Source organism: Hordeum vulgare, chromosome 2H (genome assembly GCF_904849725.1).
Source record: "Hordeum vulgare subsp. vulgare chromosome 2H, MorexV3_pseudomolecules_assembly, whole genome shotgun sequence".
Classification (NCBI taxonomy): Eukaryota; Viridiplantae; Streptophyta; class Magnoliopsida; order Poales; family Poaceae; genus Hordeum; species Hordeum vulgare.
The window spans coordinates 123,011,012-123,030,013 of NC_058519.1; positions in this window are offsets into that span (position 1 = coordinate 123,011,012).

Genomic DNA, 19,002 nt, shown 5'->3' on the forward strand with positions numbered 1-19,002 from the left:
GACTTAGCTGCGACCCAGAGTCGCCTAAGTAAACAACTTGCTCCGAGTGTGCATTAAAAGTCACACTCGGGGACTTGGCTGCGACCCAGAGTCGCCTATGTAAACAGCTTGCTCCGAGTGTGCACCAAAAGTCACACTCGGGGAATTAGCTGCGACCCAGAGTCGCCTAAGTAAAAAACTAACTCCGAGTGTGCACCAAAAGTCACACTCGGGGACTTAGCTGCGACCCAGAGTCGCCTAAGTAAACAACTTGCTCCGAGTGTGCACCAAAAGTCACACTCGGGGACTTAGCTGCGACCCAGAGTCGCCTAAGTAAAAACTAACTCCGAGTGTGCACCAAAAGTCACACTCGGGGACTTAGCTGCGACCCAGAGTCGCCTAAATAAACAACTTGCTCCGAGTGTGCACCAAAAGCCACACTCGGGGACTTAGCTGCGACCCAGAGTCGCCTAAGTAAACAACTTGCTCTGAGTGTGCACCAAAAGTCACACTCGGGGACATAGCTGCGACTCGGAGTCGCCTAAGTAAACAACTTGCTCCGAGTGTGCACCAAAAGTCACACTCGGGGACTTAGCTGCGACCCAGAGTCGCCAAAGTAAACAACTTGCTCCGAGTGTGCACCAAAAGTCACACTCGGGGACTTAGCTGCGACCCAGAGTCGCCTAAGTAAACAACTTGCTTCGAGTGTGCACCAAAATTCACACTCGGGGACTTAGCTGCGACCCAGAGTCGCCTAAGTAAACAACTTGCTCCGAGTGTGCATTTAAAGTCACACTCGGAGACTTAGCTGCGACCCAGCATCGCCCAAGCAAACAACTTGCTCCGAGTGTGCATTTCAAGTCACACTCGAGGACTTAGCTGCAAACCAGAGTTGCCTAAGTAAAGAGCTTCCTCTGAGTGGGCCCACAAGTTACACTCGGAGGCTTAGCTGAGTCGCCTAAACAAAAACCACGAGCCAAAATCGTGTCAAAAAAAACTCAGCGAAAGAAGAGCAAAAGATCCGGTTCGAATTCAAATTGAGTTCAACGATCAGTCAGCTTGGTGTGAATCAAGTTTATCCACACTGAGCCACGAATGTACCGGCCAACAGCAGTGGCCAAAGTTTAATACAAACTCCACTCGGCATACCGAGGTAAATGTGCGTTCAACATAAAGTCAATCAAGCATCATCGGGGCTCGCAGGCTCCACGAAGGTGTCGAGGTCGATTCCATCTGCAATCTGAGTGGCTGTGTCGAGGAAGGTCTCCATGAAGTCTTCAAATCGAAGCTTCTTTGTGTTGGCGACCTGCAACGTCTTCAGCTTGTCTTCACGGGCTTCCTTACAATGCACTCGGACCACAGACAGCGCCACGTCCGCGCCACACCGAGTGGCAGACTTCTTCCATGCCTGCACTCTGCTTGGAACATCCTCCAGTCGAGTCATCAATCCCTCTATCTCATTCCGGGAGTCATCTTCAGGCCACATCTCTTTGTCAATTCGGCCGACAACTTCTCTCAGGCGACCAACGAAAGGACCCACCTTGTTAAGGCGGGAATTCAGTCGGAACATGTCCCAGTTAGCTTCATCACCAAGTGGAACATTCGGTTGCCCAAGCGCCGGTTCAATTTTGGCGGTCTCGGCTTCAACGTCCCGACAGAAATCTGCAAAGAAAAGACAGGGAGATAATAAGCGCGGAGTGAACTCCAAAATCAAAGAGCACTCGGCAAGCAACTTACCACCAAGCAGTGCGATCATCTTCTTCGCCCAGTCGCCGATGTATTTCTCATGTGCTTTGCACCGAGCGTTCATTGACTTCAGCTGGCCCACCCATTCACATCTCTCCTTCTTCATATTTTCTAACTCGGCTAACAGTGCCTTGTTAGTCTCCCGAGATTTCTCCAAAGATATTTCTCGTTCAGCGAGAGCCTTCTTCATGCCATTCATATCATTCGCAGCTACCTCCAACTCGGCAGCAAGTTGAGTCTTCTCAGCCATCAGAGCAGTATAGGCCGATCCCACTTCACAAGTCTTCTGTCAAAGAGACGTAAAGGGAGGATCAGCCAGATTCAACAAGGAAAAAGTCTCGACAGATATGACAAAACAATCAAAACTCAAGATTCTTCAGACCCCTGCCGATGCAAGCAATCGACAGCGGTCTCGGGGACTACACCCAATGGGTTCACTGAGAGTGACCCCACTGGTATGAAGCTCGAACAGGTCAGTCCCATTGAGCTCCATAGCAAACCAACAACACTATGAGACTACTATTACTCGACCCGAGTAACACTACTCTCGGGGACTACACCCAGTGGGTGCACTCGGCGTGCCCCCACTGGTACCATTCGGGCAGATCAGCTCTGATCTATAGAGATTATGGAAAATACATATAAAGACAACTGCCGGTGCAAACACTCAGCAGAACACTTGGGGACTACACCCACTGGGTTCACTCGGAGTGAACCCACTCGAAAATTAACCTACTGTATCTGAATATCTCGCCAAAACTCCCAGTGGGCACCAAGAGGTAAACACTTACTAGCGCACTTACTCGGATATCATCCCGAAGCTCCAAGCTCTTCTTGTACAGGACGCAACGGAGTCATATGCTCCCTTGGCTTCGCCCACCATCAGCTCCACTTGTACCATGGCGTCCTTGGCGGCTCCTACTTGATCTTCCGGGAGGCGTCGGGCATCATAGTGAACAGTGGCCAGAGCCGGCGTGGCAGAAGGCGCCCTAGGCATCCCGGTCTCCCTGGGCATCCCGAGCTCTGCTCCAGTCGGTTCCGCCGTGAAGTCCACGGTCTCAGTCGGCAACACGCTCATGGCGGGGCTGGCAGCAGGTTGGATAACCCAGGGACAGGCGCCAAAGCTGGTTTCGACCCCCTTTGGTCGTCGTCGTCCGGATGGATCACCCCCGAAGGAAGCCCGACTGAACAAAATAAAAATATAGAAAAAGATCAAGATCAAAGACAACACTCGCGGAACGGTAATACAGCTCTCGGAGTCATGACAACGTACCTTGCTGGGACGTGGCGGCGTCATCAGTGTCCATGGGATTGTCACTCTCACGCGGCAGAGAGGTGGCGGAGGTAGAAGCTCTGTTGAGTGAAATCTATTCGACGGGTAAACATGAATTCCCAAGAGGAAGAGTCCAATCGGGTACTGAAGTAAGATGGAAGAGCAAAGATACTTACGCTAAGGCGACCGGAACAGCGATCCTCATCCGGGGCAAAGCTTTTTGAGGTTTTGACCCGCTGGGTTTAGCCACCTTGGACGGCTGATCCACGGGCTCGGCAGAAGAACCCCTGGTTCTCTTCACACTCCAAGCACTCGGGGCCACGGGAGGAGCCGGTGGAATAGCGGGGTCATGACGGTCTTTGGTTCAGCGTTCTGGTGGTGAGGGTGACGAGCTCTGCTCTTCACTCTCCTCCTCCTCCTCTTCTGTTTCCTCCTCCGTCTCCCTACTGTGAGAGACGTACACGGCACTACCCGCGCTACCCTCCATGTTGCCTTCTTCTTCCTCGACCGGATCCCCATTTGAGACTGCAGAATGCCAGTTCGTCCACTCCTGCACAAAACACAATCGGCACCGTCAGTCGGCGAGACAAGAAAAGCAATAAAACTGAGAAGGTTAAAAGCACTCGACAACATGTAATGACCTCATTCGGAGGAGGATTTTGGGCGCGGAAGGCCTTCACCCGTCGAGCTCCCTTGGGCTTATCACATGTGCCCGTGATGCTGCTGACCCACGCACCCACGGTCTCCTCGCTCACGTCTTCAGGATGGGACCGAGTGGTATCCAAAGGCCCCGTGTAATGCCACATTGCGTGGTCTCGGGCCTGGAGCGGCTGGATGCGTCGGCCCAGAAAAGTCTCCAACTGGTCCATGCCGGTGACTCCGTTCCAGACGACGGTTATCAGCGCATCGATCAAAGGCTGGATCTGGGATTTTTCTCCCTTAGAGAGCACTAGCTTCCTGGGAGGGCCCGGGCGGTCTAAACTAGAGGGTGGTAACCCACTCGGAGCATTCGGGCAGGCAATGTCGTGGCAATAGAACTAGGACGATTGCCAGTTCCTAACCGACTCAGATAGCTGAAGGGAGGGATAACTACTTTTCGTTTTCTTCTGAAATCCTAAACCCCCATAGAGCTGGAGGATGTGTGTCTTATCATCAAACTGGCTAAGTTTCTTAACCGTCTGAGATCTAGCAGAGAAAACATATTTGAAGAGCCCCCAGTGGGGAGGACATCCTATGAAACACTCGTAGAGGGTGATGAATGCGGAAAGCTGAGCTATGCATTCCGCGGAAAGTGATGGAGCTGCGCCTCGAAGTAGTTCATAATACCTCGGAAGAAAGGATGGGGAGGCAGGGAGAAACCTCTGGCCACGTGGCTGACCAGCAGGACGCGCTCCCCCTCCCTCGGAGCCGGCTCCATCTCACCTTCCGGCAGCCTCCAAGACTTATCGACGAGCATGCCGTGCTCCACCAGCTCCAGCACGTCGGTCTTCCTCACCGTGGAGGGGAGGAAGTCACCCTGGATCCAGCCCACCGGCAGCGCCCGCTTCTGCCGCTGTGTGGAGGCTGCCCCCTTCTTCTTCTTCTTCGCCTCAAGCTTGTTGGTCTGCCCCTTCGTCATGGCGAGAGCGACGGATCCGTAGAGGAGGAGGGGAAGGAGGTGGCTAGAGGTGTGCAGGGAGTTGCGGGGAGGCAAGATCAATGGGAGGAAGACGAGCAGCACAACAGGAAGGTCCGCCAGGAAGGCTTTAAAAGGCCTCCGACTGAGTCACCTACAGGTGGGCCCAAAATCTTATCCTCCCAACCGGCTGCTGCAAGATTAGTGGAGAAGATTGCAGCGCGGTAATCAAGGAGGCGAAATCTACTCGATGGCAATGACGTCATCCCCGCTGAGCGCGCGGCAACCGAAATTTGAGAATCCCGGAAAATCCGGCGCTGTCAGGATGACCAGTCTCGTCGAAAGATTCCGCGGAAGCAATCGGTCCCTCACGGTTCGTTTCGCTTGCATATTCACTCGGATCACTAGCCGCAAAGGTAAAATGGATCGAGGCAGACAACGCTAAGATTACCTCAATACCAGTCGGCTCCAAACTCCGGACATCACTTCATCGTTCCAGCCCTGATCCATTCGGGAACTAATGATGGGGTTATATTCCCAGGGTAGGGTCATAGGTCTGCGCTATAGGTCCTACCCAAGGACTACCCTTCATAGGGGACAAGGCCCTTAGACAGTTCCGACTGAAGTAAGGACGCCCCCATCATCCAGTCGGCGACGGTCCACTCGGAGCATATCTAACGTGCCGACTGGAATCCACTCTGTACATCGTAACCTCCCAGGAGGGCAACGGTCATACGTTTTCATACACCATAACTAGCATTTAAGGCTTACATTACCAGTAACGCCCGCATTTACTCGCCACTACTCCACCCCTGTCCACCGGACCATTATGAAGGGCAGCGCACTCTATATAAGCCGCCCTTCACCACTGGTACAGGGGTTGGCACTTGATGTAATCCCTTAATTCACTCGACACAAAGCTCCCAAGAGCACTGAGACGTAGGGCTTTTACCTCCACCGTAGAGGGGCTTGAACTCATACATCCTCGTCGTAGCTAAGGCTCTGCCCATATACTTTCGTACCCCGTACTTCTACTTTCAGACTTATACCCGCGACAGCTGATGTCTCGTCTGCAAAAATATAAATTAACCAACCATGAGTAGAAAGGTACTCACTAGGCTTACATCAGAACTATCTACATATGTATTAGTACAACAAGGGGGTTGTGGAATTTATTTGCACAAAGCCAGCTTTGACTCTTGGCTAACGTGTACTACAACTACAAGAAGTATCTTCGGGGTAAGAAAGCGCACACGAGTCCACATATTCACCACATCAATACACCACTATGGATCATCTCCCGTCTCCCTACGACAAGGCCATCCATAGCACTCACACTTATCTTGAGCATGTTAGTGTATCCATTTAAATTTTCTATGTACCACATAAGCTTTCCAAGTAGTCCATATCCAAGGACGCGACTATTCGAACAGATCTATAACCCTGCAGGGGTTTACTTCTTCACAGACACTCTCAGCACTTATCGCCGTATGCACGTCTTGCAACTTGGCAACCTTCAAGCGAAAGCACTAGTGTGGGCCTCGGCCACGACCATTAACCACACAAGACCCTACTCGAGGTTCATCGTCTATTTGAGACTGAATCCGCAAGAAAGTCTGGTTGCAAGTTTCATCTATGACCCCAAACGATGTTAACAAGGTTGCACACATGGTACATTGTGCCACTGTGCATCTACTGCACTAAAGCCCACCCCATCGGGCAACGCTAAACACGGCCGCCAACACTTTTCCTACAAACACCAGAAACTAGTTGCAACTCCTCGACAAAGATCAAGGTGATTAATAAGCCAAGATGGTCCATTGGTTTCGGGCCCAATGTGTGGTAGTATGTTCTCTTGGATAATATACACAAAGTTTGTTCTTAAGGATGGTCCCAATGAGACAACCCGCCATGTACTCCTACATGACCTCTCACCGCTACCTTTACCAAATCATGTTCACACACTTAGCTCTCACACAATAGGACATGAACACATCCATTCGATTCATCACCAAGATGGATTAGTCTTGACAGGACTCTAAGCATAGCTGGGACAGTAAGCAATCATGAATGAGTGGGCACAACAAGGCTCAAGTAGATGCTACTCATGCTAAGTGGTTCAACTGTTTACTCTAACAAAGACAGGTCATCCAAAGGAATGGGTTCAACTATCGAGACCATGTAACAGTTGAATCGTTGTTGTTGTAATGCAGTAAAAGAGAGTAGGGTTAAAGAGTGAGTTTATATCTGTATGCTCAAGGGGGTTCCTTTCCTCGCACTTCTGAACATAACAATGAGTCTTCATCGGTGACATTGCCTCAACTTCGGAATAATGTCTACCAAGGTTGAACAAACACCAACAAACAGAAATGAAACACAATCAATTCATGCAATGCACAAACATGATGTATTACATGACAAATTCAGGTACTTAATTAACCTAGAGGGATATTTAACCAAGTTACTTGAAGTGGTATTCAAACAATTTAATGGGCCCTAATCATGATTTTTCCTAGTTCGTGACGTTAACTTGTTCAAACATGCATGAGCATGCCATAAAAATATCCTTCATATTTTTCTAATCATTTTTCATATATAAATTATTTCATCCGAGTTATAGATTATTTTCTATGATTTTTAGAAGTCTTAAACATTTTCTGGAATTTGCTAAATATTTCAAATACGAAAAAAACTTTACTTCGTCAGCATTGCGTCACGGTGACGTCATAGGTCAACACAGTCTGTCAAGGTCAACCTAACTAGTGGGTCCCACTAGTTAGTGACACATTTAGTTCAATGTCTTTAATTAATTTAACTAATTTATTCAACCTCTTGAGCTTGCGTTGGTTTTTCCCTTGAAGAGGAAAGGGTGATGCAGCACAGTAGCAGTAAGTATTTCCCTCAGTTTGAGAACCAAGGTATCAATCCAGTAGGAGTATCAAGACAAGTCACCAATGTAGCTGCTCAAAAACAAACAAACTTGCACCCAACGCTATAAAGGGGTTGTCAATCTCTTCACGATTATTTGCAAGGTGAGATCTAAAGGTGGAAAGTGCAACAAAGTAAAAGTGTAGATCTGAAAAATATGATGTGAAGTAGACCCGGGGGCCATAGTGTTCACTAGAGGCTTCTCTCATGATAGCAAGTATTACGGTGAGTGAACGAATTACTGTCAAGCAATTGATAGAATCGCGCAAAGTCATGATGATATCTAAGGCAATGATCATACATATAGGCATCAGGCGCGAGACAAGTAGACCTATATTTTTTGCATCTACTGTTGGAATTATGCCCTAGAGGCAATGATAAATAAGTTATTATTATAATTCCTGTATCAAGATAATCGTTTATTGTCCATGCTGTAATTGTATTGAATGAAGACTTAGATACATGTGTGGATACATAGACAAAACACAGTCCCTAGAAAGCCTCTAGTTAGCTAGCCAGTTGATCAAGGATAGTCAGGGTCTTCTGACTATGTACAACGTGTTGTTGCTTGATAACTGGATCACATCATTGGGAGAATCATGTGATGGACTAGACCCAAACTAATAGACATAGCATGTTGATCGTATCATTTTGTTGCTACTGTTTTTTGCGTGTCAAGCATTTATTCCTATGACCATGAGATCATATAACTCACTAACACCGAAGGAATACTTTGTGTGTATCAAACGTCACAACGTAACTGGGTGGCTAAAAAGATGCTCTACCGGTATCTCTGAAGGTGTCCGTTGAGTTAGTATGGATCAAGACTGGGATTTGTCACTCCGTATGACGGAGAGGTATCTCGGAGCCCACTCGGTAATACAACATCACACACAAGCCTTGCAAGCAATGTGACTTAGTGTAAGTTGCGGGATCTTGTATTACGGAACGAGTAAAAAGACTTGCCGGTAAATGAGATAGAAATAGGTATGCGGATACTGACGATCGAATCTTGGGCAAGTAACATACCGAAGGAGAAAGGGAATGACATACGAGATTATATGAATCCTTGGCACTGAGGTTCAAACGATAAGATCTTCGTGGAATATGTAGGATCCAATATGGGCATCCAGGTCCCGCTATTGGATATTGACCGAGGAGTCCCTCGGGTCATGTCTACATAGTTCTCGAACCCGTAGGGTCTGCACACTTAAGGTTCGACGTTGTTTTATGTATATTTGAGTTATATGGTTGGTTAACGAATGTTGTTCGGAGTCCCAGATGAGATCGCGGACATCACGAGGGTTTCCGTAATGGTCCGGAGATGAAGATTGATATATAGGATGGCCTCATTTGATTACCGAAAGGTTTTCGGAATTACCGGGAATGTACCGGGAATGACGAATGGCCTCATTGCGAGAAGGTTACTCGTTTAAGTCAGAGAATAATGGTTGTTCTATTTCTATGAGTAACATCTTTTATGGTCATGCACCCAATGTGAGAGGATTGTTCATATTGAATCTTGATAGTGATAATACACATATGCATAATAGTGAGACCAAAAGAGTTAGAGTTAACAATGATAGCGCCATGTTTTTGTGGCACTGCCACTTAGGTCATATTGGTGTAAAACGCATGAAGAAACTCCATACCGATGGACTTTTGGAGTCACTTGACTTTGATTAACTTGACACGTGTGAACCATGCCTCATGGGCAAGATGACTAAAACTCCGTTCTCCGGAACAATGGAGTGTGCAAGTAACTTGTTGGAAATCATACATATCGATGTGTGTGGTCCGATGAGCGTGGAGGCACGCGGCGGATATCATTATTTTCTCACCTTCACTAACGATTTGAGTAGATATGGTTATGTCTACTTTATGAAGCACAAGTCTGAAACATTTGAAAAGTTCAAGCAATTTCAGAGTGAAGTTGAAAATCATCGTAACAAGAAGATCAAGTTCCTACGGTCTGATCGTGGGGGTGAATATCTGAGTTTCGAGTTTGGTGCTCACTTAAGACTATGTGGAATTGCTTCACAGTTGACACTGCCTGGAACACCATAGTGTAATGGTGTGTCCGAACGTCGTAATCGTACTTTATTAGAGATAGTGTGATCTATGATGTCTCTTACCGATTTGTAGTTATCGTTTTGGGGTTATGCATTAGAAACAGTTGCATTCACTTCAAATAGGGCACCATCAAAATCCGTTGAGACGACACCATACGAACTGTGGTATGGCAAAAGACCAAAGTTGTTGTTTCTTAAATTTGGGGATGTGATGCTTATGTCAAAAAGCTTCATCCTGAAAAGCTGGAACCCAAAGCGGAAAAGTGCATCTTCATAGGTTACCCGAAAGAGACAGTTGGGTATACCTTCTATCTCAAATCCGAGGGCAAAGTGTTTGTTGCTAAGAACAGAGCTTTTCTCGAGAAGGAGTTTCTCTCGAGAGAATTGAGTGGGGGGAAGATAGAACTTGATGAGGTTGTCGAACCTCCCATCCCCCTAGATGGTGTCACAGGGCAAGGGGAAACCCTTGTCGTTGCGACGCCGGTTGAGGAGGAAGTTAATGATGATGATCATGAAACTCCGGATCAAGTTCCTGTCGAACCTCGCAGGTCGACGAGACCGAGTACTACTCCAGAGTGGTACGGTAATCCCGTCTTATCAATTATGTTGTTAGACAACAATGAGCCTGCAAATTATAAAGAAGCAATGGTGGGCCCGGATTCCAACAAATGGCTGGAGGCCATGAAGTCCGAGATAGGATCTATGTATGAAAACAAAGTATGGACTTTGGAAGTACTACCTGAAGGCCGCAAGGCTATTCAGAACAAATGGATCTTTTAGAAGAAGACGGACGCTGACGGTAATGTGACCGTTTATAAAGCTCGACTTGTGGCAAAGGGTTTTTCACAAGTTCAAGGAGTTGACTACGATGAGACATTCTCACCCGTAGCGATGCTTAAGTCCGTCAAAATCACGTTAGCAATAGCTGCATTTTTCGATTATGAAATCTGGCAGATGGATGTCAAAACGGCGTTCGTTAACGGTTTCCTTAAGGAAGAGTTGTATATGATGCAACCCGATGGTTTTGTCGATCCTAGAAATGCTAACAAAGTGTTCAAGCTCCAGCAATCCATTTATGGACTGGTGCAAGCATCTCGGAGTTGGAATAAACGCTTTGATGAGGTGATCAAAGCATTTGGGTTTATACAAGTGGTTGGAGAATCTTGTATTTTCAAGAAAGTGAGTGGGAGCTCTATGGCGTTTCAAATATTATATGTGGATGACATATTGTTGATTGGAAACAACGTGGAGTTTTTGGAGAGCATAAAGGATTACTTGAATAAAAGTTTCTCTATAAAGGACCTAGGAGAAGCTGCTTACATTCTAGGCATTAAGATCTATAGGGATAGATCGAAACGCCTGATAGGACTTTCACAAAGTACATACCTTGATAAAGTTTTGAAGAGGTTCAAAATGGAACAGTCCAAGAAGGGGTTCTTGCCAGTTTTACAAGGTACGAGATTGAGTAAGACTCAGTGCCCAGCAACTGATAAAGATAGAGAGCATATGAGCATCGTCCCCTATGCTTCAGCCATAGGTTCTATCATGTATGCAATGTTGTGCACTAGACCGGACGTTAGCCTCGCCATAAGTATGGCAGGAAGGTTCCAGAGTAATCCAGGAGTGGATCACAGGACGGCGGTCAAGAATATCCTGAAGTACGTGAAAAGGACTAAGGAGATGTTTCTCGTGTATGGAGGTGACGAAGAGCTCGCCGTAAAAGGTTACGTCGATGCAAGCTTTGACACACATCCGGACGACTCTTAGTCGCAGACCGGATACGTATTTATTCTTAATGGGGGTGCGGTAAGCTGGTGCAGTTCCAAGCAAAGCGTCGTAGCTGATTCTACATGTGAAGCGGAGTACTTGGCTGCCTCGGAGGCGGCTAAGGAGGGTGTCTGGATGAAGCAGTTCATCATGGATCTTGGAGTGGTGCCAAGCGCACTAAATACAATAACCTTGTTCTGTGACAACACGGGTGCCATTGCCTTAGCAAAGGAACCACGGTTTCACAAGAAGACCAGACACATCAAACGACGCTTCAACCTCATCCGCGACTACGTCGAAGGGGAGGACGTAAATATATGCAAAGTGCACACGGATCTAAATGTAGCACACCCGCTGACTAAACCTCTTCGACGGGCAAAGCATGATCAACACCAGAACTGTATGGGTGTTAGATTTATTACAATGTAATTCGCATGGTGATGTGAGGGCTAGATTATTGACTCTAGTGCAAATGGGAGACTGTTGTAATTATGCCCAAGGGGCAATTATAAATAACTTATTATTGCAATTCCTGTATCAAGATAATCGTTTATTGTCCATGCTATAATTGTATTGAATGAAGACTTACATACATGTGTGGATACATAGACAAAACACTGTCCCTAGCAAGCCTCTAGTTAGCTAGCCAGTTGATCAAGGATAGTCAGGGTCTACTGACTATGTACAAGGTGTTGTTGCTTCATAACTGGATCACATCATTGGGAGAATCATGTGATGGACTAGACCCGAACTGATAGATATAGCATGTTGATCGTGTCATTTTGTTGCTACTGTTTTCTGCGTGTCAAGTATTTATTCCTATGACCATGAGATCATATAACTCGCTGACACCGGAGGAATACTTTGTGTGTATCAAACATCACAACGTAACTGGGTGTCTATAAAGATGTTCTACAGGTATCTCCGAAGGTGTCCGTTGAGTTAGTATGGATCAAGACTGGGATTTGTCACTCCGTATGACGGAGAGGTATCTCGGGGCCCACTCGGTAATACAACATCACACACAAACCTTGCAAGCAATGTGACTTAGTGTAAGTTGCGGGATCTTGTATTACAGAACGAGTAAAGAGACTTGCCGGTAAACGAGATTGAAATAGGTATGCGGATACTGACGATCGAATCTCGGGCAAGTAACATACCGAAGGACAAAGGGAATGACATACGGGATTATATGAATCCTCGGCATTGAGGTTCAAACGATAAGATCTTCGTAGAATATGTAGGATCCAATATGGGCATCCAGGTCCCGCTATTGGATATTGACCAAGGAGTCCCTCGGTTCATGTCTACATAGTTCTCGAACCCGCAGGGTCTGCACACTTAAGGTTCGACGTTGTTTTATGCGTATTTGAGTTATATGGTTGGTTACCGAATGTTGTTCGGAGTTTTGGATGAGATCACGGATGTCACTAGGGTTTCCGGAATGGTCCGGAGATGAAGATTGATATATAGGATGGCCTCATTTGATTACCGGAAGGTTTTCGGAATTACCGGGAATGTACCGGGAATGACGAATGGGTTCCGGATGTTCACCGGGGGGGAAGCCCATAGGCCTTAGGGGTGCCGCACCATCCCTTAGTGGGCTGGTGGGCAAGCCCAAAGAAGCCCCCGCGCAGGGAGATAAGAAAATCAAAGAGAAAGAAAAAAAGGGGAAGTGGGAAGGAAGGGAAGGACTCCACCTTCCAATCCTAGTTGGACTAGGATTGGAGGAGGACTCCTCCTCCCCCCCTTCGGCCGAACCCCCAAGGCAAGGCCCCTCCCCTCCCACCTATATATATGGAGGTTTTAGGTATGATTTGAGACAACTTTTCCACGGCAGCCCGACCACATACCTCCACAGTTTTTCCCCTAGATCGCGTTTCTGCGGAGCTCAGGCGGAGCCCTTTTGAGATTAGATCACCACCAACCTTTGGAGCGCCGTCAGGCTGCCGAAGAACTCATCTACCTCTCCGTCTCTCTTGCTGGATCAAGAAGGCCGAGATCATCGTCGAGCTGTACGTGTGCTGAACGCGGAGGTGCCATCTCTTCGGCACTAGATCGGAGCGGATCGTGGGACGGATCGCGGGACGGTCGTGGGACGGTTCGCGGGGCGGATCGAGGGACGTGAGGACGTTCCACTACATCAACCGCGTTTATTAAAGCTTCTGCTGTGCGATCTACAAGGGTACGTAGATATGAAATTCCCCTCGTAGATCGACATCACCATGATAGGTCTTCGTGCGCGTAGGAAAATTTTTGTTTCCCATGCGACGTTCCCCAACATCTACTACTATTACTCCACACATCGACTGCTATCCAGCATGCATCTAGTGTATTAAGTTCATCACAAATGGAGTAACACCTTAAGCAAGATGACATGATGTAGACGGATAAATTCATGCAATACATATAAATCCCATCTTTTTAACCTTGATGGCAACAGCACAATGCGTGCCTCGCTACCGCTTCTGTCACTAGGTGAGGACACCGCACGGTATGAACCCAAAACCAAGCACTTCTCCCATTGCAAGAATTATAGATCAAGTTGGCCAAACGAAACCCACAACTCGAAGAGAATTACAAGGATACGAAATCATGCATATAAGAGATCAGAGGAGACTCAAATAATATTCATAGATAATCTGATCATAAATCCACAATTCAGCCGATCTCAACAAACACACAGCAAAAGAAAGTTTCATCGGATAGATCTCCATGAAGATCATGGAGAACTTTTTATTGAAGATCCAAGAGAGAGAAGAAGCCATCTAGCTACTAGCTATGGACCCGAAGGTCTGTGGTGAACTACTCACGCATCATCGGAGAGGTAATGGTGTTGATGAAGAAGCCCTCCATGTCCGAATCCCCCCTCCGCCATGGCACCAGAACGTGCCCCAGATGGGATCTTGCGGATACAGAAGCTTGTAGCGGCGAAAAAGTCTTTTCGTGGCTCTCTGTCGTGTTTTTAGATTTTTGGAGAATTTATAGGCGGATGAAGTAGGGCAGAGGAGCCACGGGGAGCCCACAAGCCTGCTAGGCCCGCTCCCCCCTAGGTCGGGGCTAGGTGGCTTGTGACCTCCTCCGAGGTCCCCTGCCTTAGTTCTCAAATCTCCTGCGTATCTTCTGTTATGGAAAAAATCATTCCGCGGGTTTTATTCCGTTTGGACTCCATTTAATATTCTCCTCTGAAAAAGGTCAAAAACACGGAAAAAACAAAAACTGGCACTTGGCACTGAGTTCATAGGTTAATACCAAAAAAGATATAAAATAGCATATTCATGCATACAAAACATCCAAAGTTGACAAGATAATAGCATGGAACCATAAAAAATTATAGATACGTTGGAGACGTATCAAGCATCCCCAAGCTTAACTCCTGCTCGTCCTCGAGTAGGGAAGTGATAAAGACTGAATTTTTGATGTGGAATGCTACCTAACATATTTGTCCTTTGTAACTTCTTTCTTGTGGCATGAATGTTCTGATCCGTAAGAGTCAAAACAATAGTTTACTATTGACATGAGAACAATAATACTTCAAGCAAACTAGCAAAGTGTGATCATGAACTTTTGAAGTAACCAGGCTAAGGAAAGTTATCCCTACAAAATCATACAGTCTGGCTATGCTCCATCATCCCCACACAACGAATTTAAATCATGCACAACCCCGGTATTGGCAAAGTAATTGTTTTCACACTCTTACTTTCTCAAGCTTTTTCAACTCTCATGCAATACATGAGTGTGAGCCATGGACATAACACTATAGGTGGAATAGAGTGTGGTGGAGGTTGTGAGGCCAAGAAAAAGGAGGAGATGGTCACATTGACTTGGCGTATTAATGGGCTATGGAGATGCCCATCAATAGATATCAATATCAATGAGTAGCGATTACCATGCAACGGATGCACTTAGAGCTATAAGTGTGTGAAAGCTCAAAAGGAGAACTAGTGGGTGTGCACCCAACTTGCTTGCTCATGAAGACCTAGGGCAATTTTGAGGAAGCCCATCATTGGAATATACAAGCCAAGTTATATAATGAAAATTCCCACTAGCATATGGAAGTGTCAAACCAAGAGACTCTCTATCATGAAGAACATGGCGCTATTTTGAAGCACAAGTGTGGAAAAAGATAGTAGCATTGTCCCTTCTCTCTTTTGCTCTCTTTTTTTGTTTGGGCTCTTTTGCCTCATTTCATTTTTATTGGTGGGCAGCTTTGGCCTCTTTTTTTTATTTTCTCACATGGGACAATTCTCTAATAATGATGATCATCCTACTTTTATTTACTCACAACTCAATACTTAGAACAATGATGACTCTATAGGAAATGCCTCCCGCAGTGTACCGGGATGTGCTACGATCTAGCTTAGCGTATGTCGTTGAAACATCTCGCTAGCTATCTTATTATCATGCAAAGGCAATATGAAAGTGACGACACAAGTCATGAGACGGAACGGTGGGAGTTGCATGGTATATATCTCGGAATGGCTATGAAAATGCCATAATAGGTAGGTATGGTGGCTGTTTTGAGTAGGATATATGGTGGGTTTGTGCACCGGCAAAAGTTGCGCGGCACTAGAGAGGCTAGCAATCGTGGAAGGTGAAAGTGCATCTATACCATGGAGTCACATTAGTCATGAAGAACTCATATACTTATTGCGAAAGTTTTATTAGTAATCGAAACTGTAACATCCCAAAATTATAAATTTTGGAATGTTAATATAATTATTAGATTTGATTGTTTGTTGGTTGCCTGAGTGATTGAAACTTTTGTGAAATTTGAAACTTTTCGAAACTTTCGAATGAGAGGGAATAAAATGACTTTCCCCTTCTCCGGTGAATTCAAATTAAAGCTTTTAAAAGCAACGAGAGAAGATGACATGACTTCTTCAATTATACAGAATTTGAACGGAGATATTTAGGTTGAATTCTTTTGCTTTTCCATTTTTCCATCGCGCGAGAAATGTCCGGAGAAAACTCTCTAGCACGCAAGAGAGAGAGCGGAGGAAAATGACACTCCAAAAATGCAGGCAAATCTCTGCAATATTTGAGCAAAGAAAACCCAAAATACTTTTGCAAAAATAATTGCAAAAAGAAATAAAGTAAATTGGGAATTTCTGAAAAAACATTTTTTAAAAAGTTTTTATTTTGGCTTTAGAAAAATGTTATTCGGGTAGAGATTCTTTTTCTGATTTTTTTGATATATAATACTATATATAGATATTTTGATTTAATTCCTTTTTATTTAGTTTTTACTTTCTGTTTCGGAAAAGGTTTTAGTTAGGAAATGTTTTTTTTTCTTTTCAAACCGCCGCCCTGGGCATGCCTTAGCCCAGCCCGAAACCCCCACCGTCCTGGGATCTAAATCCCACCTAACCAACCCCCCCCCTCTACCCCCTCTCACTTACCTGCGGGTCCCGCCCGAGCGCCCACCCCCCCCCCCCCCACGTCACCTTCTTCTTCCTTCCTCCCCCTCTTTTCCTATTCTTCTGCCCGATAGAAACCGAAACCGAGCAGCTCCTCCCCAATACGGATCCCTCCCTGATTTTTTTCTCTCTCGCTCCTCCTACCTTGCCTCCCCCCCCTCTCTTACCAGTAGGCCCCGCGACCGAAGTCTCCCTTCCCCGTCACCTTCCTCCGCCGCCTCCCTCTTCCTTCCTTCTCTTCCCCAAACCGAAACCGAGCAGCTCCTTCTCCCTCGCGATTCCCTCCCGAAAGCTCTCTCCTCCTTCCTTATACCTCACCTCTCCCTGGCCTATATAAAGCCCCTACCCTCGGCCACCCCGTTCCCACCCCCGCCGCCGCCTCCCCTCTCCCCTCGCCGCCTCGCCACGATCTGCCGCCGGAGCAGCAGCAGCAGCAAGCTACTGCCACCCCTCGTCCTCGCCCCGGAGCGCCCCGTCAAGCCCCTCCGTCTCCCCCGAGCGCCTCCCCCGAGGAGGAGCACCCCACCGCCGCCACCCGACGTCCCCACCCCCCCCCCCCCCCGGAACTCCCTCCTCGCCGGCCACCTCCATTCTCGTCGGTGCAAGCACTGCCCAGCAGGTAGCCTCCCCTCCATCTCTCTGTTATTGCATGCATCCTTTCTTAGCCCTTAGATCTCCATGCAATCGTCCAGATTAGATCCTTTGTACCTCTTCGTTTATCCCAGAAAACCAATGGTTTATTTTTCCACTTATGACTTTAGCCAGTAGACTTTGCTAGAGCTCGGCCGTTTGCCCGAAGCCATTCAACAAACACCCCTCCGCAGCCACTAGCATCTGGACACGTGTACCCCATTGTTAGTACTAGTTAGCTGCAGTTTTTCTATCAAAATTAGCAAAAACAGCAACTTTCAATCTTGTTTTGGCCACAACGTTTTATCCCGAAGTCCAATGACAATGATTCTTTTTGTAGTAGCTCACAAATTTCCTGTAGTTTGTAAAAACATATAATTTGTCTATGTTTGTAATTTTTAAATATAAGTTAGAGCAGATTTAGTTTAAACCTGGTTTTGCCTATTCAAGGAGTTTACAAATAGATTTTAATTTGATTCCTTTTTGTACTGATCACTAGTGATCCGATGTATCAGTAGTAAAAATTGCAGATTTGTTTGAGTACAATAACTCATTATTTCATGAGAAACAATTTCTGTTTCACCGCTTTTAGGATTTCGGGTAACTCATTTTTCTACTTTTGTTTTAAAATATTTTCTTTATTATTTCAGAAAGATTATTATTGTTTTGTTTATGTTAGTTAACAGTAGTTTTGCAACAAGCCTTTATTTTATGTTTATTTGTTTCCATTAAATCAATTCTAGCTCCGTAGTAACGTGCAATTGTTTTCACCGTTGTTTCAAATCCCGTTTGGGAATACTTTCAAAAAGTTTTGTGAAAATTATTTTATTTTATCTTAGTTAAACTTACTACTTAGTTCTTTGTTATTATTTTCTGTTAGACAAAACTACTTAGTGTTTGACGTAGTAGAAGACTCCCTAGTCTTATTTGAAGTTTCTTTCGGATTCCTATTCGCTCTCTCTTTTGTTTTGATTGCTAGAATGATTGCTAGTATGATTTCTTATGTGAATGCTGTGTTTGCTATATAGATTTCATCGGAGAGTGACGAGTAGTCTATCGAGTATTTTCTCGAGGAATTCTTCTTCGTCAACATCACAGGCAAGTCACTTTGATCATACTATCACCTATGTTTTTATGCATCATAGTTCTACCATCCTATGCCCATTTGCATGCTGCCTAGGTACTTGGAAACTTTAGTGTAAGAGTAGTATCATGTGGTAGGAACACAACACCCCGACACTTGGCCCCGGGACGACAATTTCTTAATGCTATGCTTGAGTAGACGGGTTATCGGTTGAGTGTATACCACGAGTGATGCGAGATTGATATAATAATCAAGATCGGACTAAGACAAGATTTTCAAGACCTCGGACGCAATGCAACTCTGGGTGAAGGACGGTTGATCGGCTCCCTGGAAAACCCAGTGGATGCCCGGGATGCTGGAGAGGCCATGTCATCCTGCGGAAAGCTTCACCCAGGCTCAAAGGGACGAACGGATATTTTCATGACCCAAGGCTTACCTACACACCCACAAGTCATTATGGGCTCTGGCTTGGTTGGACAACGCGGCGA